Below are 26,601 nucleotides of genomic sequence, written 5' to 3' on the forward strand. Positions count from 1 at the left end.
TTTCCAGGTGCCACGTGTGTTGCTGATGCCCAGTGGTGCAGCCTATGCCTGGCCCTAACCACTGGGCTCTGCTGCCTTCTGCCACAGAGCTAGTCTAGGCTGAGCTCCAAAGAAACTCATTTTATCTGCCCACGCTCGGAGCTATCAACAAGAGCAACACAGGGCTTGGAGAGCTCTGCGGTGGTTAGCGGAGAGGGGAGTCTTTGCTGCTGGGTGCCCACCCGTCCCCAGCACAGGTCAGGCAGTGATTGTCCCTGATATGGAAGGAGTTTTCCTGCCCAGTTCCCCGTGAGTCCTTATCACAGCTAGAAGGCAGGGCAGAGATGCACCTTTACAGACCAAGTGAATAAGACATGATATAAGAGCGCAAACCCAAATTCCCGTCATCAGATGCTGCAAAAGGACAGGCAGAGACCGTCATTGTTTGAGCTGACAGTGCAGAGGAAGTGCATTATCTTGACACTCAGGAGATGGCAGGGGTAGTTGATTCCTTCCTCTGCCACAGGCTCTCCTGGGTGTCCTTGGTCATGTCACCCAGTCTTCCTGGGGCTTATCCGCCACCACACCATGAAAGCCCCATCTCTCTGGGGGCTCAGCAAGCGGCATCAGAGGCACTGCTGCCCCCCATCCCTCTTGTCTGCTCTCCTTTGGGGCGCCATCTCCTCCCCGGCCGGGAGCAGGAGGCAGCAGGAGGCAGATAACAGCAGGGCAGCCGGCTCTGTCAATAATTGCCTAGTAGGGCCGTGTGTGCAGGGGCCAGCTACCCCTGATAGGGTTGTCCACGTCTCCCCGGCACTCCGGCACCGAGGCAGCGGTGACGTGGCTGGAGGAAGGCGGGAGCGGTGGCCGTCTTTGCAGCAGGCTGATAAGAGGCATTTGTGGCGGTGGCGCAGGCCCACGTCCCTGGCCGGGGAGGGGGGCCCAGCCTGAGAGCCCTGCGGCTGGGGATAGGGCCTGTAGTGGGGGCGCTCCGGGCCGGCGTGAGGGTAACACGTGGGAAGGGGGTGAGGTTGGCCAGGCAGGCGGGCCAGCCTGTCCTCTGTGGGAATGAGGGGCCCTTGTCCCGAGCTTGTCTCGAGCTGGACGAGGGCAAAGGCTGTCGTGCTGAGGGGCCGTGGGGACCTCCAAGGAGATGCCCCAGCCTGGACTCTGCATGAGGCAGGGTTTGGTGCATGACCAACTGCCCATTATTTATCATTTGCTTTTGTCCAACTCCGGGCTTCAGCAGTTGCTTCTCATCCGGCCTTTCTCCGCTGGGTTGAAAAGCCCTTTCCACCCTGGGCTCACTCCCTGGAGGGCCTGTGCTACCCCTTCCCCCCTTGCTAGGCCGTGCAGATGGAGCTCATTAGGGCACTCAGGCATTTTCTCCGGCTTCATTTTTGTGGCTCTTTTCTGCACCTTTGCCAGGTTTTCTCCCCACATCCTTTTTCAAGGTGCCAGAGGCCAGCAGCTGGGGCCCGCGGGGAACCAGGGAAGCTCCCAGCACTCGGAGGCAGCGACCTGGGATCCAAACCTCATGGGCTGGACACTCCAACCAGCCCCAGGCCCCTGCTGCCCCTTCCCTCCAAAGCACCGACTCGCTGCGCCCTCCTGCACATCAGCCCCGGCCCTCGAGCGCCTGCTTTCTCTTTGCACTTGCAAGGCCCATCTTGGTATGAAATCTCTGCGTGTCTGCAAAAAACCCACCCCGACCCCCTCAAACCCACCGTGCCCGGCAATGCCCTGGTTTCCTCCTTAGGAAGTCCCATCCAGGGCTGCCTGCTGCTGCCCCGCTTCCCTAACCCAGTTCTTTAGTGTGTCATGCCAGGGCCATGGGCATCCTGGACCCCTGCATCTCTGCTCCTGGAGGATGCCGGGAAGGACTGGGGGGCTGAGTGGTGAAGCATGGGGGGACGGTGCCACCTGCCGGCCCACGGACACATTGCACGTGGGTTTTATTGGGGTTTTGCTGTGGCAGCTAGCACAGCTTCCAGCCGCAGGGGTGAGGGGTTGGCTCCGTTTCCAGGTCAGACCTCTGAAAACATGGGCAAGGCCTTCTTTGACCCTCCATGAGGTGAACCATATTTTGCAGTGGCATCAACGGAGGTGCCCTGCTGAAAGAAAAAGCAATGAGTAGTTACACTGCAATGACACCCCTTGCGCTAGGTGCTGCACATCTATACAGGACGGTCCTTGCAGCAAGCAGCTGACAGTCCAACTGGACAAAGTTGGGAAGAAGGGATGTGTGAGGAGTGTGCGGTCCATTAGGTCTGCCTTTGCTCCTGCTCGTGCCTATGTCTCCCCCTTGCCCCTCGTCTTCCCCTTTTGTCCTGAAGTGTGGTGTGCTGCAGTGGTAGTGGCCCTGCCCCTCCCCAGAACCAGCTGCATCTCCTGGTCCAGTATCTCTGGACCTGCCCTTATATCTGCCATCCCCCAGGCTCACATCAGCAGGACCCTTATTATTTAAGATTGCTTCTCCCAAGAGAAACGAGCTGCTCCCAAAGCCCTTTCCATGTTGCCGGTGTCCCCAGGAGGGGAAGAGCCCAACAGATCGGTGCTGAGAACTGGCAGATCATTGCATGCCTCAGGACAGGAGCAGGCAGCTATTTCTGCGCATCGGTCCTGGATCTGTCCCAGGCTGGGTGGGTCTGATTCCAGCAGCATGCTCTAAGGGACAAGGTAGAGCGATGCAAGGCAGGGGTGGGAGGTTCTCCCTTTGGGCTGCAGTGTGGGGTTTTTCCATGGGAGGAAGCCAGGAGCCCCTTCTGGGGTCTGTGAGGCATATTAGGGGGCTGGGCACGATCTGGCTGGGCTGGGGAAGGAGGCTGCGAAGGCCGTCTTGACTTCCCCCCCAGCTACGGCGGGTATCACAGGGGCCCCTGCCGCAAGGAACAGGGTCTGGTTTGGTGATGCACAGCCCCTGGCATGTGAGGGAGTGCCCAGCAATGCACATGGGAGGGGTGTGTGCAGGTGTGACAGGCTGTCCCTGCACCGGAGACATGTGCAGGGCTCTGGAGGAGGTGCCGGGCACTGCATGGCACCCGTCACGCCCCGGCAGCCTGCCAGCTGCTGCGGTAGCAGGATCCTGGCTGTCGGGGGATCTAGTTGGCTGCCTGCACTTAGTGCCTTAATGCAGGGGGGCTCCTGGCCCCCGGCAGCCCAGAGCTCCCTAGGGAGCAGCTGGCTCTTTGCTAATGCAGCCAGTGGGGGAGGCTGTGTCTGCTACTAATGGAGGAGGGCAGGAGCGAGCTACTGCAACCATGTCTTGCGGGCACGAGAGGGAGCTCCTGGGAGCTTCTCTGCCCCTTGGGCTGCTGGCGAGGGGCAGCAGGAGGCAGGGGCTGGCTGGGGAGGGGGCAGCCTCTGCATAGCAGGACTGATGCTTAAGCTGGGCTGCCGGACCTAGCAGCATCCAGGTCCAGGGACTTTCTGGCTTCAGCCCTCAAATCCACAGGTGCCCACTTGCAGTCTGAGCTTGCAAGTGTCCCCCCTGTTTTTTGCAGCACGCCTGCTTGCAGAGACCCATGCAGCGCTGGTCACCCTGCCCTCAGCGTCCCCGTTCATGCATGGAGGTGCCACGGCCCTGGCCCTGCACTATAAGCCATGTCCTTCCAGCCGGGGGGGGGGCTGGAGGCCTGTAGCAGGGCCAGCCCTGGGGGCTCGGGACTCACCGGGCAGACCCCAAATCATGAGAACAGGAATTGTGAGATGTCGAACACAAGGGCCAAGCTGGGGCTCTGCCTCCTGTTGGGTCAGGCTTAGGGCACGCTTGCTGACTGCTCTCTGGGGCTGTGGGTGCAGGAGCCTCCGGTTCTCCTGCAACAAGGGCCCAGATGCTCCCTAGCTCCCCTGACTCCGGGTGCTGGGGCTGGAAGAGAAAACCCAACCATCCTGCGCTCTCTCCCTCAGCTTCCCATGGACACACGGGGGCTCTGGACTTGGTTCGCTGGCCTCTGTCACACATGGTCTGAGGCCAGTCAGTGCAGGAAGGACAAAGACCTTGGCCTGAGCTGTCCCTGGAGCAAAGGGCAGGCGGCTTTTCACCAAACCTATGTGCACCTGTGTGTGTATGTGCACCTGCGTGTGTACGTGCACGTGTCCATGCTTGCCAGGGCTCCTGGTACAGAAGGCGACCAGCTGCCAGTCCCTGCGGCTCTTTGCAAAGAGAGTGGACACCGATCCCTGCTTCCCTGTTGCTGGCTGTCGTGGGCTTTGCGGCTGGTTTGCGGGGCCTGGGGAAAACGGGAGAGGTAGGGACTCCCAAGACTTATCCCCCCCACCATGAGAGGGGTGTTATTATTGCAGCTGGAGATTGGGAGCCAGGTCCAACTCTTAGTTCTACCATGTTCTTACTGTGTGAGCCTAAGCAAGCCCCTAGCACTCCTCGTGCCTCAGTTTCCCCCCACTGCAAAATAGTGATTTCCCCTCCGTCGCCAGGAAGGACAATGCCCAGTGCAAGGGTGTGCGCCCTGCTCTGCTCATTCCCCCTGCATATTGCACCCAACATTTGCACCCAGCCTGCGTCTGGCAGGCAAAGACACTCCCCAGTGCCCTCACTGCCCCGTGCCAGCGGCATCGGCCTCACCAGCCCGTCCAGCACCGAGCTCCTTGCTGAACAGAGCTGCAATGCGCCAGGCTCTCCATGCCGGGTGGGCTGGGCAGGGCCGTGGGGGAGGAGATATTGATCCCTGCTCCAGGGGAAGATGGATGGCAGGATTGCAGGCAGGCAGCCAGGGGAAGGCAGTGTTCACGGGGCTGAGGGGGGTGCCACTGCTGGAAAAATGGGGACACGAGACAGGGTGCCCAGACCGCGCCGCATGGAGAGCCCAGAGCTGCAGCACGCAGTGAGTGGCACAACCAGAGCAGGCTGTGGCTCCCTGTGCCCTCAGCATCAGCCCTGCAGGGGTCTTGGCTCCCAGAACAGCTCTGGCCCTCCTGGTGCTGCCCTGGTCTTGCTGTACCTGCAGGATCGGTGCCAGTTCCCTGTGGAGGGGCCCGTTGCTGCTCAGAAAGCCGTGTCTCCCTCCCCAGGGAAAGCGATGAGTCCCCGGAGCTAAGAAACACCCCGGAAAGGAACCCAATGCTGTTCCCTCTGCCTGAGTCTGCAGCCAGCCTGCACTGGTTGCTCAGAGCTGTGACCAGCTCCTGCAGGTGCGCTGATCACTCTGGAGCCTACCGATGGCCACGCGCATTTCAGCACTGCTAACCGTTGTCCTTCTGGTCACGGCGTGTAGGAAAGGGGAGGGAAAGGAAAGAAAGGCTGAGATGTGCCAGCTTCTAAAGGACGTGTCGTCTTCCTCGGGGGTCACAACGTGGGGTGTGGGGAGGCTGCAGCAGGGCACTGCCTCTCGCTTGCTGGCTGCCGTGGCCACACACAAAGCAGACCCACACATGGGAGGTGGTGGGCTGGTGAAGTCACACAAATCCCCCTGCGCCCATCCCCAGAGCCCGGCTATGCCCCACTCTCCAGCACAGCGCCAGGCCCCTCAGCCCCTCGTTGCCCCCAGGGCCAGGCTCTTGTATTGGCATTGAGCAGCTCCAATAGTGGGTATCTCAAAGGAAAGCAAAGAGGAGGCTGCTTTCATCCAGTGGCACAAAGTGGGGATGCTACAATGAGCTCCCCTGACATCCCCAGTGGGGTGCGGTGGGGAACGGGCATTGCCATTCCAGCTCAGACTGGGGTTGGGCCGTCCACTCCAGGAGCCAGTACTGGACACATGGCGGATGGAGGGGGCAGTTGCTTCCTGGCCGTGGCAGAGGCCCTGCAGCACGTGGGTTTGCCCCTACCAGGCTGTGGGAACTCTTGTCTCCATATAAATCCCTCTAGGGACCCCCCTAAGAGCTAGGCCTGGTGCCATCCTGTGGCAGGGAGTTCCCTTGGCTGTGATGCAGGAGGCTTGTGTTCACCCCTGCTTGTGCCACTGTCTGTCACCTCCCTGCCTTGTGCCTCAGTTTCCCTGCATGGACAAAGAGGGATAAGGCATTGCCCTCTTGGGCACAGTGCGGTGATGTCTGGCGGGGGGGGCACGGAGTCCCAGGCAGGAGGGGGCGATCATTGTTGGTCTCTTTTGCTGGCTTTGAACCTGAGACCTCACCTCCGCCGGTACAGGGGCTCCAAACCAGGCAGCGAGCACACGGAGGGAGGGGCGGGGAAGCTGGGAAAGCAGAGCAATGCACCTGGGACAGTCAGACGTGGCCCGTGTCTGGACCTGCACGGGGCTGCCTGTCTCTCTAGAGGTTCAACACCTGCCTTGGTGATGGCAAGGCACGGCATGCAGCACGCCGCGGTACCGACAGTTATCCCTTGCTGGCTGCAGCAGCGTATGCGAGATGCGTTACTGGATCCCCTGAGCGGATGCACGGACGGATGGACCGCTGCCAGCCCAGCCCCGGGACACCTGGGTCCGTCTGTCCATGTGGCTGCGGGAGGTCACTTGTGTGTGTGAGCCTCCCCATCAGTGATACAGCCCTTCCCTTCCCTGCAGGGCGGCGGGAGCATAAACACACCTTTGGAGACTGTCGGTGCCTGCTCACAGCCGTGAGCCGACAGGTCGGTGCCCTGGTGCTGTGCTGCTCCTAAGGGGATGTTGCTGTTACAGGGTAGGCCCAGCTCACTCACAGGGCTCCACCTTGTCCCGACGGTGTTGGCTCGGAGCCTCGATGCTGCCCGGACACGCGAGCAGCCTCCGTAATAGGACTCGGGAGGCCGGAGAGAGCAAGGCAGGGAAGGAGCACCAGGGCTCTGGGTCCCGCCGGACCTGCCGCAGCCCCTTGGGATGCCCCAGCTACCCGGTGGGGCTGATTTGCAGCTGGCCCATGCATGGGGGAAGGCCTCGAGCAGGGAGGCACCATGGAGGGCTTGGCCCGTGGCCCAGCTACACAACAAGAGCTGGAGGAAGTGCTAAATTTAAACCCGCCCGGGCACAGGGGCTGGGGGGGAACGGCCCAGCGTTTCCTGCATGGCCTCAGCCCGTGTCTGGGCGCGGAGGGGGAGAGCCTCCGGGCTGGCACGTCTCGCCGGCCGCACCCTCCTGCCGGATAGAAACAGTTAAAGGTTGGGCTGCGGAGAGCATCTGTTTCATCAGAGAAATAACAGCCCCGGGCTGAGCCAAGGCAGGCTCCCTCCCTGCGCCGCACAGCCCCGACCTGTTTACAGCACGCCCGGCTGTACCCACACGCGCACGCCACCCCGGACACTTCCACAGGGAAACCAGCTACACACGTGCACACGAGCACCCCGAGAAACACACACACAGAAACTCAGCTACACACACCCAGATACACAACTCAGCTCCTTACACACACCGATACACAGAGAAACTCAGCTATGCACACACCTAGATACACAGAAAAACTCAGCTACAAATGCACACAAACACACACTCAGATATGCACACACACCCAGATACACAGAGAAACAGCTATGCACACACAGACACATAGAGAAACTCAGCTACATACACACACACACACACACACACACGCACTCAGCTATGGACACACCCAGATACACAGAGAAACTCAACTACACACACAAACTCAACTATGCACACACCCCCAGATACAGAAACTCAGCTACACACGCCCAGATACACAAACTCAGCTACGCCCCCACACACAGAAACTCAGCTACAAATACACACGTACACACACACACTCAGCCGTGCACACGCACCCAGATACACAAACTCAGCTATGCATACACACACAGAGAAACTCAGCTACACACACACACACACACTCATACTTAGCTATACATCCCCCCCAAATAGACAAAGAAACTCAGCTCCACACCGCCCCCCAGGCATGCAGAGCAATTCAGCCGTACGCACACACACAGGCACTTACACAGTGAAACTCAGCCACACACCCGCACATCCCCCAGACACTTACAGCGTAACTTAGCTGCACGTACATCCACACAGACACCCAGAGAAACTCAGCTGCCTACACGTACTGCCCCCACCCCAGCATGTACATGGAGAAACTCAGCTACAGGCCTGTCCGCGTCCACCCGACGGCTCCAGCACCCCGGCACAAAGCACACCCCCTAAAGCTCAGACACACACACATGCACACACCACCCCTTCCAGCTCCCTTCCTCTCAGCCCCCAGCCTCCAACACACTCTCGCACACATCTGCACACAAGCAAAGCCAGACACCAACCGCTCTGACTCAGATACCGATCCGGACACACCCACCGTTGCAAACCCACGCTCAGAGTCACCGAAACGTGTACCGTGCCTGGCGGCATGCACACTCCTACACACCCACCCGCACCTACACGAAGAGCCACGCGCCCCCCCCCCGCACTCTCTGAGGTCCTGCTTCCCGCTGCTACCCCCACGCCCAAACACCATGCTGCTTTTATGGCCTGCTCCTCTTCCTCCTCAGAGGAGACCCCTCCAAGCAAAGTCCGGACAGCTGGCTCAAATCCCAGGAAGAGCCTCTCTCTGTCTCTGATCCCAATTTCATGCATTTTTTTTCCCCTTTTCCCAAGGAAACTCATCATTTGTTTGCTGGAAAAGGTAAATTGGGCCAGTCTTGTCAGCGGGCCCGATGCTAAGCCACCGCGGCGGTGCCTGGCTGCAGCGTGAAAAGGCAGGATCAGACATGGGCACAGGGTATGACTTTGAGGGCCTACTGCCATGCCCTCGCGGTACCCCCCAGCTGCTGTGCACAGGAGACGGTCCTATGTGGAGGAGTTTGCACCTCCAATCGAACACATCAGACAAAGGAAATGCCACCGGCAGTTAGGGGACACTGAGGCACGGTGCACCCGAGGGCACAGAGGAGGACTGTGGTGTGACCTCTACTCCCACCGGTGGGTACGGTCCCCAGAAAGCCAGCTGGGAGCTGCCAGACACAGCGTGACAGCATGTACCGTACGCTGCGGCTGCCCAGACCTGGCACGGCGTGGCGAGCTGTCCCAGAGGGACCGTCCAGCAGAGCAGGGCTCTGGTCGTGGTGTGCAAGTGGGCGCCGAGCTGGGGGCAGCCGGGACCCGGCGCATTGCTGACATTCCCGCTACCTGGGGCACAAGGGCCCGTGTACGCAGAAGGGCCTGGGAGCTGCCAGAAATGCCTGGGACCCGGTCCAAAGTCTAGTGTTAATTAATTCTTGACCCCAGTGTAATCTGCCCTCAGACGGAGAACAGCCTAACATAGTCAAATGCGAGCAGCCTGGCTCCCGCCCCCACATGGGGGAGGTTGGCAGGTACCTTATTTTGGGGTCTACAAGCGGCATGGGTTTTTCCTCGCCCTTTCATAAAGAATCGCTGCATTGGGTCTGAGTTTCCCCCCCTTCCTGGGGGCTCCTGGCCAGGCAGGGTTAGGGTGGGCACTTCCCTGTGGTGGGCACTGGGGTGGGCATGGATGGGGAGCGGGTCCGGAAGGCGTGTGGCTCTGTGTCGTCCTCCTCTGGCTCCCCCCCCCCGTCTGATTCAGTGCCAGGGTGACCGCGGGGGACGTTGTCCAGACTTGCTCTACCCGGCTCTGCCTCTGCAGCCTGCCAGGAGCCAGAGCAACCCGGAAAGTGTGGCGTCACCGGCCACGCAGACGGCAGGCCCCACGGCTGCCTTGGCTTCCCAGATGCTGGGGTCCGGCAGGGACCTCCCAGCCCAGGGTTTGCAGCTCCGGACCCCCAGCCCGGTGTGCATCTGGCCTCTGCTGGGAACCCACCAGCACGTCCCAGACAGTCTTGCTCCCAATCACCCTCCCTTCCACTCCCACGTGGCCGCCTCCTCCTCCCCACCCCAGCAAGGGTCCCCCACTCCTGAGCATCCAAGGGAGATGGCAGCAGGGAGTGACGGCCCCTCGGGTGAAGCCTGGCAGGAGCTGGAAGGCCCTGGGTGAGTGGCAATGGCTCTGGAGACTGGCAGGAGCCACGGGGGCATTGCTCCAGGAGGGCTCAGTCCGACAACAGGCTGTGGTTGTTACCCCATCGCCAGCCCAAGCCTAGGGGCCACGAACGTGGCGGCTGGCTGGGGTGGAAGGCGCCTGCTGCTTGGTGCGGGGCTCAGCGTGCATGGCTCAGAGGTCTGGGGGAGCAGCGGGGCGGCAGTCTCTCCTCGTCTTTGGGGGCTAATCCAGATGCCCCCCAAAGAACCTGGTGCTTTGAATACCTGGGGGTTATGGTGGGTGCATGCACTGGGGGTAGGGGGAGGGCTGGGCTGGGGCAGGCGGCCTCTCCTTGGCGTGCCACCTCCTTAAGAGGACACAGCCCTGCTTATTTAAAGCCGGGCTCCCAGATCTTCCTGCTCTGGGATGGCTATTTTTATCCCGGCCGTTCTTGATCCTTCCTTCGGCCGAACGCTGGGAGCAGATAGCAACCTACAGCTGAGCTCACCCGTCAGCTCGGGGTCGGGGGAGAGGGCTGCTGAGCTTAAACATGGCTGGCACTGGGCTGTGACGGCTGCTGGACCCCCCTGGTGACAGGCAGGGGCTGCCCTCGCCAGCAAAGCCCGGTCCACCACCCCCGGCACTTTCCATCAAGCCCCAGCTCCAGGAGTCCTGGGATTAGGCAGACTCTCGGCACTCCTGGCGCTCGCAGTCTGTGGTTGGGGACTTGTGCATGTGCAGGGGGGTCTGGAAAACCCCGCGGGAGGTGGATAAACAGGGCATGAGTGATCCCGGAGTCGAAGAAGGACTTTTGCACGTGGGGGGTCGGGGATGCCGTGGGAGGGAGCGAGGGCGGGAAGGAGTGGGAGAGGGGCCGGGCCGCGTGAGTCAGCGAGGCCGGCGGGGAGGGAAGGTGAGCTGTTGTGTTTCGTTTCTAGCGTTACCGTTTCCACAGCTCCCGTGCCTGACCCGCGCCCCCCGGGGAGGCGAGGCGGGTGTCCCGGAGGCGGGGGCGCGGGGGCCAGGCCGTGCAGGGGGCAGGGGGGGCGAGCTTCCCCGCTGCGGACTCCACAACAACAGCTAAAAATATAACCAGCCATTGTAGTCAGCAACAAAACAGCTGGGATCGTGCCGGCTTATTTTTAGCTCTATCTCATCTGAGATCTGCCAGGAGGCCCTGCTGGGAAACGCTTGTCTCCCGGCCTGTCCGTGGCCCAGAGCCCGGCAGAGCCACCAGGGAGCTGGACCACTGCAAGGGACCGGCCTGCTTTGCCCCGCCGCTTGGGCAACCCCAGCCGGGGCTTAGACTCAAACCTGACGCTTCTCACTGCAGTGGGTGAGGACTGGCAAGGGAAGCAAAGACTGTATGTCTCCATCCCCAGCTTTGCTGCTAGTCACGGGTGTTAGCCAGCCTCAGTTTCCCCACCTGTAGCATGGGGCTAGCGACCCGCCCCCTTCCTCCCGTGGTGAGGGGAGACAGCTCATTCATCCACCGTCCTGGCAGAGCGCTACAGGAACGGGGCTGCTTTCATGTGGCCTGCGGAGCGTGCCAGGACTCCCACGCATGCCTCGCAGAGGGGCCACCACGTGGCTCTATCGCCACGTGACGCCAGGTGCCTGTGGGGCTGTGCGCTGCCCTGGCAGGGGGAGGTGGCTTGGTGTGGCTTTCTGCAGCCCAGCCTCAGCTGCGGGCCAGCGCTGCCAGGTCCTGCCCCATCTGCAGCCATGTGCCAGCAGCGCCATTTGAGGCCGCCGCGTGCCCCGGGAAGCTCTGCGGGCAGGTGGCTGTCTCCTGTTAGCCCCGGTGACTGCAGGCCGTTGCCACCGGGAAGCCGGGTGAGACAAGTTGGCTCAGTCTTAGCATCCAGCGGGAAAGGGTGTCAGAGGCCCTGTTGCTGGCAGCCTGGGCAGACTCAGGGCGCAGGCAGTAGCATCCCGGGGACAGTGCCAGGCTGCTGGCAAAGGGAGCCGGCCGCTCATCCCAGTGCTCGCTCGTGCTCTCCGTGCAGCTCGGCCAGCCCGCTCCCCACGGCGGGCGCAGGCGGCTGGAGGAGATGCACCTCGGCATGGCACCTAGCAGCCCGCCCGGCCCGCCGTCCTCCGTGGTTCGGGGCTGGAAACGCTGACTCACACGAGCTGAAGGGGAACATTGTGTGCTGGGGGAAAGCATGACACTCGCCTCACGTCCTGTGGCCTTTCTCCTCCTCCGTCCCCTCCCCTGCCTCCAGACTGGTCTTCCGTCACAGTCCGGCCCCTTTGATCTCCGGGAGGCAGGATGCAGGCTGAAATCCTGGACCTCTGCACTCGCCGGACCCGCGTCTTCCTCGGCTAGAGTCAGAGGAGACATCCGGAGGCGTCGCAGCGCCCGGGGGCTGCAGTCTGGATCTGCGGATCGATGGACCACGCTGCTAATTCCAGCGCCGGGCACGGGGCACCCAGCCGTCGCTTCCACCCGTTGCTCTGCCTGCGTGAAACGAGTGCGCTGGGGCTCAGCTCAGCCCCCGGGGGATGCGAGGTCTGCTGCTCAGCCCTGCAGAAGCCTTCCCCAGTTTCGGCCCATGCCAAAAGGCCCATTTTTGCCCAGCGAGGGGAAACGGCAGCACTCTCTCCTCATCCTCCAGCCCTGCCAGAGAGGCTCGGCCCTGCCGCAGCCAGCGTCGCGGTGCATCACACCCCTGCCCCCGGGTCCCAACCCGTTCGGCCAGCCCAGCCGTCTGCGCTGCTGGAGGGAGGCAGGACCCCTGCCCAAGGAGCCAGGCCCGGCTGCAGTTGTGCAGCGTGGTGCAGCGATTAGCAGCCCAGTAAAACACGGCAGAGGAGAGACAAGGCAGGGAACTGGGTGCTGGTGAGGGGGCCGTTGCCCTGAGCAGGGAGCTGGGAGACTCCCAGCACCCCAAATCCCATGATGAGACCCATCGGGCCTGCTAGAGACGAGGAGCTGGGGGGGCTCGATGCTCCTGTGACCAGCGTGGCGCGGGGCAGGGCCTGTTGGCACCGTGCCTCGGCAAGGCAAGCAGGCTGGGGCGGGCGGGCGCCACGTGAGCGTCTCTCGTGGGAGGGAGCTAGTGAGGGAGGCAGGCACGCTGGGGCCAGGGCAGGGACCTCTGGGAAGGACAGCTTTGCCTGGGAAATGGAGGGACTCCTGCGCTGAGCTAAGGCTGGGAGCTTACGTATCCTTGTAGCAGGGGGAGCTACTGGGAGCATAAGGGAGGTGCCCAAGGCCACATGAAGAGGGCAGTGGCAGAGCACAGCACTGACCCAAGTCTCCACATGCCCAGCTGGTGCTCCAGGCACTGAGCAACCTTTCCATCTGGCTGCTAAGGGGTCTCAGCGTGTCCCCCTCACCCCGGCAGACAGCTGACCCAAGGCTGGCCTTCTCCATGCCTCTCCCTTTAGCCGCCCAGCAGCAGGGTGGGCCTTTGGCCCCGGCGACCTGCTGGCCAGCGGTGCAGGCCGGGGCGTTGTTACCCGGCCCCCTGAGCCACGCATGCCACATCCCCGTGCCAAACCCGTGCCAGAGGGTGGCAGGCAGGCCGTGTGATCCGTGCTGGGTGGCAGAGTGTGGGGGCAAGGGACCCTGCCCCAGCAGGCGTGCGGTGTACTTTGTGGATCCCCTACCCCTTTCTCCACCTCACCCCCCAAGCTGGCACGGGGCAGGTGCTCCACAGCCTGGGCTGGGGTGGGACGAGGTGAACACCACCCTCTTGCCACCCTCTTTTGCTGGCAGTGGGGTGTGTGTGGGTGTGTGTCGGGGGGGGGGGCTTCTGCCACTCTCAACCCAGGCACAAGGCAAGGTAGATTTGCACCTTATGGACAAACTGAATCAGAGACACGTGGCATGGGGAAGTGGGGGGCCTCTCTTACCCCCCAGCCAGCAGCACCCAGGGGGGTAAGGGGCTCCCAAGGGAGGGGGCCTGGGCTGGCAGAGAGATGCTGGGGAGAAGGGGACACCGAGTCAGGGAGGAGGAGGAGACACAGAGAGAGAAGGGGAGAGAGCGCAGGACCAGCGCTGGGAGCTGGCAGCAGCGCGGCGAGCCAGGAGAGGACGAGAAGCCAGCCCCGGAGCCCTGCAGCGCCCAGGCAAGCCGGGACCCAGGCGGAGTAGGCCCCTGGGGGCACGGCGGAGGATGCGGGGTCGCATTGGGGATGGGCTGGGGCTGGATCCCATGCAATTGGGGGGGGGGGGGGTCCTGTGCATGCTCCCCCGAGCTGTAGCCACGTGCCCCCCCAGCCCCGTCTGCTGCCCCAGGATGGGGCACTGCAGCTGGAAGCGGGGTGTCTGCAGCCCTGATGGCAGAGGGGCTGTGCGGGAGGGGGATGGCATCAGTGCAACCCCCCCCAGGCACTGGGGCGGCGCCTGCCCGGCTTCCCGCTGCAGGGAAACAAAGGAGCCAGGGCTGGGCTCATGGAAAAGTACCGGCAGGGCTCCCGGGGGAGGGCCCTGCCATGCACATTGCACACCGGGGAGGGGCGAAGGCAGTGCCGGCTGCAGCCCAGCCCAGCCCCGCAGCAGGGGGGCAGGAGGCTGCCCCTGGGGTGCTTGGTGCCCCTCTCCCTGAGCACTGCCTGCCTCCCACCGTGCCCTGCTCCTGGCGGGGTGGGCACAGCCGCCCCCCGTCTCCAGCCAGGCGGGAGGTGCCCCAGTGAGCTTCCCCAACCCCCTGCGCTTCCAGGCACCGGGGGACCCTGCACCTTGTGAGCCGGGGAGCCCTTGGGTGTCTGCACCCCCTCCCCTTGCTCTCAGGGGCATTGGTCCCTCGTAGGGGGGGACACGGGGAGGACCGACTGCCTCCCGGCATCCAGGGCAATGCCTCGCGCCAGCCCCCCCGAGCAGACGCCACCCCAGCGAACGCCGGGTGAATCCCCAGTGCAGGGGTGCACGAGCGGCAGCAATGCGGAGACCGTTTCGCAGAGTGGGATTACCCTAAAGGCTTTCCAGACGGGGCTTTTGAGGCAGTAGCTGCAGGGTCCCAGCCCAGCCTGGCTCGTGCCAGCACCCTGGGGTTGGGGATGCAGCGATGAGCTGCCTTTTATGCCGGTCCAGCTGGCTCTCTGGCAGCTGGAGAGGAGAGCAGGGGCTTTGGCCCCAGCGTGAGACCCAGCTCATCTGTGCTCCTCCTGGTCCTGGCAGGAGGTGAGATCCCGGCTGGCTGGACCCGGCTGGGGACAGGCTTCGTGCTCCGGGTTTGGAGCAGTCCTGAGCTCACGGCTGTGGCATTTAACGGGAGGGCACATGCAGCCCTGGGGGTCCTCCCAGCGTGCCCTCCTAATGTGTTTCGTCCCCGCCTGTCACCCACACAGTTCAGGATCCCTGATCCCTGGGTCCTCACCCAACTCTGCCGATGCCCCTTGCTCCTGACCCGCAGCCCCCTGGACGGTGGCAGTCTCGGGGGTTCCCCTGAGCAAAGGTTAGGATCTTGCAACATCAGCTACCACCCTCTCCTGACCAAAGCCACTTGCCCTAGTGACCTTGCACACGTATCCCCTGCACACCCCTCGCCACGTCGCTGTGCGTGCCAGCCCATGCTGCCTCCAGGCTCGCTGCCCTGTGCTGGAAGGCACGGGATGGGTGGCATCTGCCAGCACAAGCCAGAGGGGGTGTGGGTCAGCGGGGCGTGGGAGACCAGGGCGAGGGGATAAAGCCAGGCCTATTTTTATGCTGTAAAGCAATTACCAGTGCCTTGCAACCCTTAATCTGCTCCAGCGCCCTGGCGCGATTGGCTCCTTCCCTGAGCCTGGCAACGCCTGCGTCAGAGCTGGACCCTCTCATCCCTCTCATGCATTGGCAGGCCCCTTGCCCATGCCCTTTCCTGGGCTGGCAGCTGAGCTGGTGGCTCCCGACCTGGTCCAGTGCCCATGGGGGGCCAGTGTGTGGGCATGGGGCTGAGGACACAGCCATAACCACCCCTGCCCAGCTCCTGCCACCCTTGACGATGACCAAGTGCCTTCGGACCTGGCTTACGACTTGTAGCTATGGGCAAAAGTGCTGCACAGAGCAACCAGTCCCCGTCCCTTCTTAGCAAGATGCCCTCGGCTTGGCTGTCTTCTTCAGCTCCCCGCTGGGCCTTGTGTCTTCACATGGGCTGTGTGACCAGGTTGGGATGCCCAAACGGAGCCTCAGGCCGGCCCAGAAGTCCTGGGCTTTTCAGCACGGCCTCTTTGCTGGGCCCACAGCCTCCCCTCTCTTGCAAGAGTTGAGAGACAGAGGCCACTGCAGGTTTGGGCGCGTGCCCTCTGTGTTGGAAAGCCTGCCCGTCCCCAGACGATGCAGAGAATTGGGGGTTGCTGAGGAAGGAGCGGGTATCAGGGTCTCCCAGGGTGGGGCGGGTGCGATCATGCCTATCTCAGGCGCTGCGGACATCTCTGCTGCGCACGAGGGTGGCTACGGCCGACCTTGCCAAGTCTCATCTGGCTGCTGTCCCAGCCCCTCCCCGCCCTGTCACCGTGCCCGGGGGATGTTACAGGACCTGCTCCACAGCTCTGGCGGTGTCAGCAGTGGGACTCGCAGGCACTGCTGATGGATGTTCACAGCAGGACCTTTTGTTCCCGTGGCTGGCCAGCTGGATAGAGGGAGCACCCAACTTGTATCTAGGATGCAGCCACCTCTGGGGTGGAACAGGCCAAGCAAGGGGGGGCGGGAGAAGACTGCAGCCAAGGTGTTGTCTGCAGGGGAGCTGATGCGCCTTGTGAGCAGGTCTGGGTCTGCCTGTGGCCTTGCAGTGTGGGGCAGATTCAGTCTGACCCTGCTGGGATGTGGGGAACATCACTGCAGCAGTGCCAGGAAGTCCAGGACCTGCTGCTATCAGGCCATGCAGAAGCGGTAGCCAAGACCTAATCCAGCACTACTTCCGTGCCCTGATTAAACATTTAAGAGGCCAGCTGCTGGAGACCTCATTAGTGACGGCGATGTGGAGGAGTCAGGGATGAAGGCCTGGGGATTCCTGCCAGGGGGGACGTCGGCGCAGCATCTCAGCCTGCTCTGCCGAGTTGGTTGGGACTCATTCGGGAGGTCTGTCTTGCCACGGGGGGCTCAAGAGCACCTTAAGCAAAGCAAGGGCAAAGCTGTGCTCTGCTTTGTGCCAGGAACATGCCAGCAGGTGCCCACATCTGCAGCTGCCCTGCGACGTGTAAGCCCCACGAGATCACTGGCATCCGACAGGCAGGGGCCAGGGGTGGCTCAGTGCCCAGGTGGTTGTGCCGTGGCCTCCCAAGCCAGCACTTGATGCCAGCCCCACGTGCCCTAGCCCCGTGGGCAGGTCCATACTGGTGCCAGCCACCTGCTGAGCATGCAGGACTACGAGGCGCCTGTTGTCAAGCGGTGCCCGGGCTTTCCTACCCAGAGGGGCTGCGCGGGGAGAAGGGGATGCACGAGCCGTGGGCCAGCCTCGGTTCGAAGCCGTGCGGTGCAAGACTTGGCAGCCGGCTCCTCCACACATGCCCTGCAAGAGGGAGCCGGTGCCGGGCCCCACGTGACGGCTGTGCACACACCAGGCAGCCAGAAAGCGCTGCAGGCCCCGCCAGTAATTTACTTCCATGAGCTAATGGCTATAAAAGGCCCTTATGGAGGGCCCGCGCCTGAATGTTTGATGAGCCTGGGCCGCGGCTCCCAGCAGGGCCCCGTTAAAGGGACAGGCCTCGTTTGTCTGGAGCAAGCTGGAGCCGCTCTGATCCTCCGTGAGCGTGTGCACGCGAGCATGCGCGTGTGCAAGCTTGCGGAAGGGAGATCTGTATTTCTGAGCTGAACGGACCATGCATACTACAGCGCTCCCTGGGGAAACCGAGGCAGGATCAGTCCCACGTGCCTGGCAGCGCTACACCCATTGCCCTGGCAGCCATGGGTACCGGGAGCTGCATCATGCTTTCTCTGCCCACCTGCGTCCCTCCAGCGGGGCCGGGGCCCTTTCTGGGCCCCCTAAACGAATTCAACCTCGGGAAAGAGCCAGGAGAGAGGGCAGGGCTTGGCACCGTCAGCTCCAAAAGGGTCGTCGGGAAGCCCCCTCCGAGCGGCGTTGCCCTCCCCGGGGGAGAAAGCCGCCCCTGGCTAGGCAGACAGCAGCTCGAGGCCCAGCCATGGGCTGGTGGCGGAAGGGGCAGGCAGGTGGGGGCGGCCGTGATGGGGGCACGATGCACGCTGGACCCCTGCCGCCGCTGAGGTCACCCCGGCTGCCCGGTGGCTCCTTTATGCAGCCCCGGCAGAGACGCGCGGGCAGACAAAAGCCTCCCTTTGTTGTTGCTTTACGAGCTCCCTGCCCCCAGCAGCCCAGCTGGTGACATTTTACCACCTCCACATTCACATGGGATTCAAAGGGCACAGATGCACCATGAAACCACAAAGCACAGCCCTTCCCCCTCCCCACAGAGCATGGGGGCGGGGAGGCCGGTACCCTTTCCGAAGGGATGCCCATGAAGCCAGTGCCACCCCTTGGCCCGCACGGTGGACCCTGGCCTCCTTGTTTGAGCGCCTCACCCCTTTGGGGGGTATCTTCATGTGCTCCCAGGCCGTTCCCGTGTTAGATCCAGGATCTTGGCACCCGCCCGTCACTGCTGGATGGTGTCTGACCAGGCAAAGATCAATGGGGGTGGGCAAGCAGAAGATGGAGCCGATGGCCTGCCAGTGCTGCCGCCCCAGAGGTGCTTGCAAGGAGCTGGAGCGAGGTGTCCCTCTGCCCTCCAAGGAGCGAGGCTAAGGGGGACAGCCCGGCCAGCCCCGACATTGCCTGGGGTGTACAATGCTGTTTGGCACAAGTACCTTACACGAGGACCTGGGGTTTCTCTTGAGAGCCCAGGAGAGCAGGCTGGTGTCTTCAAAGAGGCCTTGGGAGCAAGCCCACGCCCTCCGCCCAGATGCAGCCGGAGACTGTGAGTCACTGCTCCGCGGAGGAAGACGCGTCCTGGGGGAATTCACGGCATGCATACTCCCTGCTTGGGTTCCCTCGACACCCAGAGCCCTCGCAACCCCCTGTCCGACCCCTGCAGGGGAGCTGATGGGGCCACGGCAGAGGCTGGTCCCCTCTCTGAACCGCTCTCTGCCCCCAGGGCAGGGGCTGTGCGTCTGGAGATGCTCCAAGGCAAACACATGCTGTTGGCCACAAAAAATCTCTTACCACTGAGCCATTTACCATGGTGGTTGCAACAAGCCCCAACCTGGGTCACTACGACCGGCCTCCATAAAATCTCCCTCCCGGCCCCATCGGATACGTTCCTCTCCTCCTGTCCCAAACTCGCACTGTGCAGCTGCTAAGCAGCTGCCGTGTCCCGCCCCAGAGGCAGCTGCATTTCAGCGGTGGGTGGAAAGACTCCCGGTTCCTGCAACTTTGTAAATCCTCTTGCCATTGACAGTCCCAACGTCATCGTCAGCGGTTGTTATTTTTGGTTTGGTGGGGACTGAAGGGCTGGCCACGGGCCAGCCACTACAGCGCATCCCGTCTGGTGTTACATCTTGTCTGGTGGGCAGCGCTAGGGTGAGCAGGCTGCCTTTAAAATCCAGGCTTTTACTGCCAAAGACCCGCTCATTCGGCAGTCTGTCTGTGGAGCAATGGTGCTATCTAGTGGCTAGTTGTGCTGGAGGACTAATCCTAGCGCTTCACCTCTTCCCAGGCCTCGCATAGCACCAGTGGCCTGAGCGCTCCAGCCTCCCCGAGGGGATGAGACAGTGCTGTTCCCATTTTGCAGAGAGGAAAACTGGGCGTAGAGAGAGGAACTGATTTCCCGTGTGTAACCAAGCTGGGATTAAAACTCATGCACCCATCGCGTCCGACACAAGGTTGTTCCTCTGGCTTTATTTAGACGTCCAGAAACATTGTGGACTATAAATGGCTCCAAAAAAAAAAGGAAGTCTGGGTTTTGCCAAAAGCTAAATTAGATCATGAGTGTGTTGCCAGTGCCAGCAGCGATCTGAAGTCGGGAATCGGTGCCAGTTACAATGCACTTCCCCTGCATCACCTCGGGCCACGTCTCCACTGATGAAACGCATCCTGCTGGAAACTGTGCGGGGAACCGCATTTTAATGAGCAGAGCCAAAAAGATAGCATGGCTCTTGGTGACCTGATCTTCACCTGGGGCAAAGATGTTGGGAACCATACAAGTGCGGACAAGGGTTAATACATGTTAATTGGTCTGGACCAATTTTACTTCCCTTTTACTCCAAGCCATTAGGATGTGTAAAAATGTGGAAAATGGCCCTTGTAGACATTAGAATTTCAATCCAAGCTGAAAACACAGCCTCTTTGCTTCTAGCGTGGATGCCACCAACGTGGCAAGGATGGCTGTGTTAGCAGCAATCAAACACCGCTAGCTTCTCAGCGTTCGGATGCAACTGGTACTACCCATTGTGGTAGCTAGCAGGGTTTCCCCAGCCTAATGCAGGATTTGAACCCAACACTTCAGAGTCCAGGATGTGCTGGAGATGCAATTACCCTCAAAGACAGCCAGCAGCGACCAGGTTGTCTGCAGCTTTGCTCGTCACCGTCCCTACTTCCTACAGCTGCGAGGACGGTAGGGAATGATTCATCTCCCCTTCGGCATCTCCTTGTCCCATAGAAGGTGCCAACCTCCTTGCATGGGCCAGGTACTGAGCTGGCCCTACCGGTCCTTCTCGTCTGGGTGCCACGGATGGGGTGTCCTTGGAGGTGGCACAGGGGGAATGGGACAGCTCAGGCAATTTGGGATAGGCGTTAAAGGGTTAAAAGAGGTGGAGCCTCTGCCAAACTCTCCAGCAAGGATTCAAACTGATGGGATGGCCAGCCAATGAAAAGGCTGCTGAGAAGCATTACATCATCAAAGCATGCTCTCACTGGCTGCTCCTGGGTGGAGGGCAGGACTGGGTGCCTAGCAACTGCTAAGATATGTTAATATATTCAACCTTAACCCCTTCCTGAGCAACCAGCTCAGCACAGAGCCCCTGATGTAGGGTGCTGGGTTGCTTTTATGGCGAGAAGGGCCATAAAGGTATGGGGGGGTGTTGATGCATCGCCTCCTCGGGCACGGGCAAGAAGGCGGGCGCTGCCAGGGGGAAGGAGCCAGAGTCACCAGCCCCCCGCCTCGCCGTGATTTCATCTCCTTTTTGTGCTGCACGCCGGGCTGTGCAGAGGCCCAGCGCCTGGGAGCGCGGCTCTCCCTGCATGCGCGCAGATGGCACCATTGTTGTGGGAACAAAGGCGGGAGGGACGCACGGCACCTCGAGCTGGCAGAGGGAGGCCGGCTCCTGGCAGCTGGGCAGCAGGGGCAAGCTGTCCCACCAAGAAGCGGGGATGTGGGAACTGGGTCCAGGACCAGGCCAGTTATGGGTGGGGAGGAGAGCCAGAACTGGTTCCAGTGAAACCAGACGGGACCCAGCGATGGGGGATGGAGTTGGGTCAGCATCCAGCTAAGAGCTGTCCCCACCACCGCTAGATCCAGGTCGGCCCTTAGCCGTGATCAGAAGATGCTCACAAATTGTGGCATCTCAGTGCCCACGGGTGCAGCCGGTGACCTGGGGCACACACGGTAGGGCAGCGGGCCACGCGAGGGCTGGAAGGTCGCAGCCGAGCACAGGTGTCTGCACCGCTTCGAAGACAGATGGGTGGCTGCAATCTGGCACATTTTGGGTCGGGCTCTCGTTTGGGCCTGCAATGGGCACCCCGGCGCCAGACGCTGGCGCACAAATGGGCTCTGCCGCCCCTCCTGGAGCCACAGCCTGCGCCCGCTGGACCGTGTGCCGAACCCAGCGTGACGGCTGGGAATGCAGAGCTCCCTGTATGAAGGGCAATGTGGGGCCACGGGGATTGCTTGGCCGGAGGGAGCGGTGGACAGGGAGCCAGGATGCCTGGGGTCTCATCTCATCTCCACTGCTGGCTTCCTGGGAGTCTGTTACCCCCTCTGCGTGCCTCAGTTTTCCCGCTCTGCTCACTCCCTTCCCTGGGGAGCTGTGGGATGACACGGGTGAGGAAATAAAGCACTTTGTGCTCCTCAGAGAGCAGAGCCTGGCCAGGGGAGGGGCACCACGGGCTTGTTACCTGAGTCTCCCCTTGGGATCGCGGGGCATCTGGGCAGCACGGCGCCTTGCCCGGCTAGCAAAAGGGAAGAGGCGGCTGGGGGTGGATCTGCAGCTGCCCACATCTGCCCCGTGCCTGGGGTGGAGCTGCCAGGGCAGGGGCAGGGGCTGGGTGCTGGCCTGCTGCTAGGTGCCGCGGGTCCGTGCATGGGGCTGGGCTCCTCTCTTGCAAACTGGACGTGCACGGGAAAGGGACCCGATGGGCACAGCAGCATTTGGGGGTCCTGGGGCATCCCCTGCACATCGCCCCCCAGGCCAGCGCCCCGGGGTATCGCTGCCCACAGCCTGCCCCTCTCCCCTCCCCCTGCCGCGTCTCTGGCAACTGATCCCAGGGACACAAATAGCTCTTTTTTTTGCCCAGCCAGCCCGGTGGGTTGCCTTGGGAACAGGAGCTCGGCTTTTGATGTCACTGGGATGGTTGCTACGGCGACTGGCCCAGATTGCCTGTCCCCCTGTGAGGTCACTATTGCCATGGAGACAGACTGGATTGAGCTAGAGCCCCAGTGCTTTGGCGGCAAGGGGAGGAGGATGGATGGAGCCAGCCCGGCCCCTTGGCAGCTCGGGCTCCCAGCACGCGGATGCTGCAGCAGGCCCCGGTGGGGCAGTGGGCCAGGCCGCGGCCAGCGCAGGGCCCCGAGGGCACCGGAGTCAGGGTCAGAGGGTGCAGCCTCAGCACCAAAGGGGACTGGACCGGAGACACAGAGGAGCAGTGGAAAACTCCAGTGCCACTAGATATGCCAGAGGTGCTAGTGGGTTGGGGGAGCTACGGGTACCAGGGTATCCAGCACCAGAGAGCATCACATGAGTACTTGAAACCCAAAAGAGTCAGAGGAGTGCTGCTGGGGTACTAGAGGGGTATCGGAGGGGTATGGAGTTACTGGTACTGCGGTGTAGCGATGGGTTGGGGGTACTGAAAAACTGTGGGTGTGATAGAGGGGCTAGTATATGGGGGTATCGGGCACCGGGTTATTAGAGAGACACGAGGGCAGGGACTTGTTATACAAGAGTATATAACGGCCGCATCTACACAAGACGCTTGCTGCGCAGTAGCTTGCTCCTACCGTGCAGTAGCATCGCGGGACGCAAGCCCATGGGGCGACGCTACTGGGCAGCAGTAACGAGGCGCCGCACAGTCGGCATCACCACGACCGCGCACGCAGTAACGCTGGTCACCGCGCAGTCATTTAGTACGTGGGTGTGCAAGTACTTAAGGACTGCGCAGTAACAACTGCATAGCCAGCGGCTCGTGGAGATGCAGCCAAGGGGTATTTAAGGAGTAATAACGGGATTAGGGCAGGAGCGCGGTAACATGAGTACCAGAGTCATTGGTACCAGACTGCCTGAGGTCTTGATGAGCTGCCAATCCCATTGCACAAAGGCGCTTTGGGATGTCAAATGTTGGCACCTCCCCACCCCCAAATTTTGGGATGTCAGGGGGAACTCCCTCCCAAGCTATTTTGGCGGCCTGCCATCTTTTGCTTTGACTTTCACTTATTCGATTAGCATAAAGGTGACAGGGAAAAGTTATTTCCAAATGAAAACACGACGTGTTTCGTTCAGAAGATGTCATGATAGCCCGTTCTCAGCTCGCCTCCGCTGTTTTTAATTCTCCCACCCCGCAAAAAAAAAAGACTTGCAATGAAATCACTGCGGCTTCATTCGGATCCCAGTGCAACTGTGTTTCCTGATAGAAAATACTTCTGTCAAGCTTCTGACCAACTCTCGTACTTTTGGGTGACCAGGAGGTGTGAGAAGGGCTAAAAGGGCACTGGGGTCATCATTCGCTGGGGGCAGGAGCAGGTGCAGGTGTGGGTGGAAGGGGTGACCGAGCGGGGTTGCTAGAACAAGGAGCATATGAGGAGTGACGACCGCATGCGAAGGTTGCAGGGGAGTTCGCACCCCCACCCTTTATTACCCTTTGCTCATCGCTTCTGGAAAGCTGCTGACCAGGGATTCCCCAGCCTCGGACTCTGCCCAGCGATGAAGTCTCCTAAGCAAGCCTGGCCCAGACACCGAGCTTGCAGGGAGAGCAAGGAGGGCACCTTTCTCAGCGGAGATACTTTGCACAGCCCTGCAGTGCAAGAGCCGTGAACCTCTGCAGACAGCCAGCCGTGCGTAGTGCATGGGGTGCATTCTGCAGAAGCAGCTGGTGACGAGCATGCCCCATGTCCGCACGTGGCTCTCCAGATCTCTGCCACTCTCTGCATTGACCTTCTCTGTCCCGTCTGACCGCATGCTCCCCCCAGCCCAGCAGGTGATCCCTTAGCCAGTCAGACCTCGGGATTAGCAGCTTCTGCCAGTGTATTATTTAGCCAAAGCTACTTAGTGAGACCTGCCTTGGAGGGGCAGGTGGCGGGTTCCTTAAATAGATGGGCACAGATAGGGCCAGACACGGCAGAAAGCCAGAGGCACCTGGTCACAGGATACTGCGCGGCCACAGGTGAAGCAGCTGGCTGCCCACAGGTAGAGCGCTGTCCTGGGCACAGTGTAGCCAGGAAAGGCCAAAGGAGAATAAGGATTCACCCTGCCAGGCCCAGGAGCTAGAGACAAGTAGGGCCTAGCGGGAGCATGGGAAGGGCGTGCTGTGCAGAGCACCCCAGGTAGACAGGCTGAGCTCAGAGCCGTTTGCAAAGCCCCCTGCTTTGCTGCAAGTCCCTTAAGTCCTGAAACAACTCAGCAACCATGACAAGCTGCTGCCAAAGCACCAGTTGCTACCACCTGGTCTAAGTGAGACTCTCCACCCGCTGTGAGAAGGAAGGGGGCTTTGACACACAATGGAGCAACACTATTTCCTTGCAGTAGGGGGCCCCACTCCTGGCCCTGGGCCTGAATCATGGGGCATGAGCCCTTCCAGATCCTCGTGGAGGAACTGTAGCTTTCCCCGCGGACCCCAGGAGCCTGGAGGATGGCAGCCCCTGCCTCAGAGCCTCGAGTCCCAGCTAGCGAGGGCCAAGACTCGTGCTGGCGGGGTGGACACAGCAAGGCTGGAGTCACTTGTCTGATGGCTTTGGCTGGGAACCTGGGCTATTGAAGTGGAGAGGGCCTGCCTCCCGGGCTGGACCCCAGCTCCCCTAGGCTAGGCGGGCCTGGCAGAGGAGAATCCAGTGGGGAGCATCTCTCCGATGAGTCTCCAGCTCTGTTATTGCGACTGCAGGAGCCCTTTGTGCGCCACGTTATGCCTTGCGACCCCTGGGGTTTCTTTGGAGACGTCCCTCTAGACCTGCCTTGGCTTGGCTTAGCTCACGGGATGAGCTGGGATCCCAGCCCAGCACCCGGGTTGCAGGGCAGGGCTGAGGCTTACGTGTCTGTTAACTCACAGAAGCCGTCTCCCCGTGAAGCATTCAATGCATGCAGGGGGCCCTTCGTCAGCATCAGGATGGGACCGGTCCTCGATCGCTCCCCGCCCCATTCTGCCGTGCAGCCGTGACCATGTGGCAGCAAGGGGGTGCACAGCCAGCCCGGCACGGGCCCCCCGCCCCGCACCGTACTCTGTGGAGGGGTCCGATACAGCCCTCGGGGTCCGTTCCAGACAGCGAGGACTCCTGCCTCTTCTTCCCTTGATCCCAAGCCAGTAGCAACAACCAGCATGCGTCCTCCCCTCAGGAATCCCAGGGTTGGGGGATGTTCACGCAGTCTCTCCCTCTGTGGTAGGGACAGGATTTTCCCATTTTACAGAAGGGCAAACGGAGGCCCATGGAGATGAGGTGGCCAGGGCCATGCAGGAGGTTGGTAGCGGAGCTGAGAAGGGACGTGAAGAGCCCAGCCTGCTGATGGAGTCTCGGCCCCAAGTTTTTCTTGGCTTAAAGTGCACAAAAGAAGGACAAACCCTGGATTCACCCAGGCTCGCGGCTCTTTCCCGGGGCTGTTTCGGGGGTGCTAGGGTCTGCGTGGGTGCAAGGACCGGGGCGCTTTATGCACCAGCCAGAGCCACGGACCCCGACCCGCGGAGCAGGTCCCCTCCAGTCCAGCCCCTGCCCGTGACACCGGGTTACAGCCAGCTGCACGGGGATAAAGCAGGGCATCCCCCGCCCCTGCAGCCCCCCTGCCGCTCCCTTTCATCCTCCCTATTCTGGCTCGCTCCTGTCTCTCCTCTTCATTCTCCTCAGATTAGCACGGTGGGGTTTGTGGTTTATCTGCCCAGCTGGGGCTCGGGGCAGCTTAGCCCGGTCACCGAGCTGTGGGCCGGCCGGCCCGTTCATCCGAGAGCCAATGGAGTTCCTAGGCACCAGCCTGGATTAAGCCGGGCTCTGCTGCTGCTTTTGTGTCAGAGGAGACAGGCCCAGAGGGGCTCGTGGGGGGATTCGCCCCCAGGGCACTGGGGGATGCAGGGAGGAGAGCCCCGTGACCCTTTGCGTGCTGGAAATCCGCCTGGCTGCCCGCATGATTGTGGGGAGGCAAAACAAATATCATTTTTTTATATTTGCTGGTTTTAAATATATATATATATATATATATTTGCTGTTTGTGACTGATGTTTCGACAACATCCCAAAGCCCCCAGCATACTTTGCCTATCAGGGTCACTCCACTCAGCCCCCCAGGATGCAGCCAGCTCTGGGGAGGAACCCGATAGGTGCTTAATAGCACAAAGCTCCAGTTTGGGACGGGAAGAGAGGTCGAGGAGCCAGAGCAGAGGGGTCTGGGAGGCAGGGGGAGCGTTCGGTTGGGGAAGCAGGACCGCTGCGGCAGGAATTGGAGGAGAGGGGTTGAGTCCCTTGTGTTACATCTCGTTGAAGGGGGCATTTCGAAGAG

The 26,601-nt window shown here is 61.5% G+C and overlaps 1 long non-coding RNA gene across 1 annotated transcript; it reads left to right on the plus strand.

Annotated features, from left to right (window-relative positions):
* The first annotated feature begins 9,550 nt into the window (after window positions 1-9,550).
* LOC132251453 (uncharacterized) lies at window positions 9,551-26,300 on the plus strand. Its single transcript, XR_009463551.1, has 2 exons — window positions 9,551-9,830; window positions 12,048-26,300. It is a non-coding gene; the product is annotated as an uncharacterized LOC132251453 (long non-coding RNA).
* The last annotated feature ends 301 nt before the right edge of the window (window positions 26,301-26,601 follow it).

This window comes from Alligator mississippiensis, chromosome 7 (assembly GCF_030867095.1).
Source record: "Alligator mississippiensis isolate rAllMis1 chromosome 7, rAllMis1, whole genome shotgun sequence".
Classification (NCBI taxonomy): domain Eukaryota; kingdom Metazoa; phylum Chordata; order Crocodylia; family Alligatoridae; genus Alligator; species Alligator mississippiensis.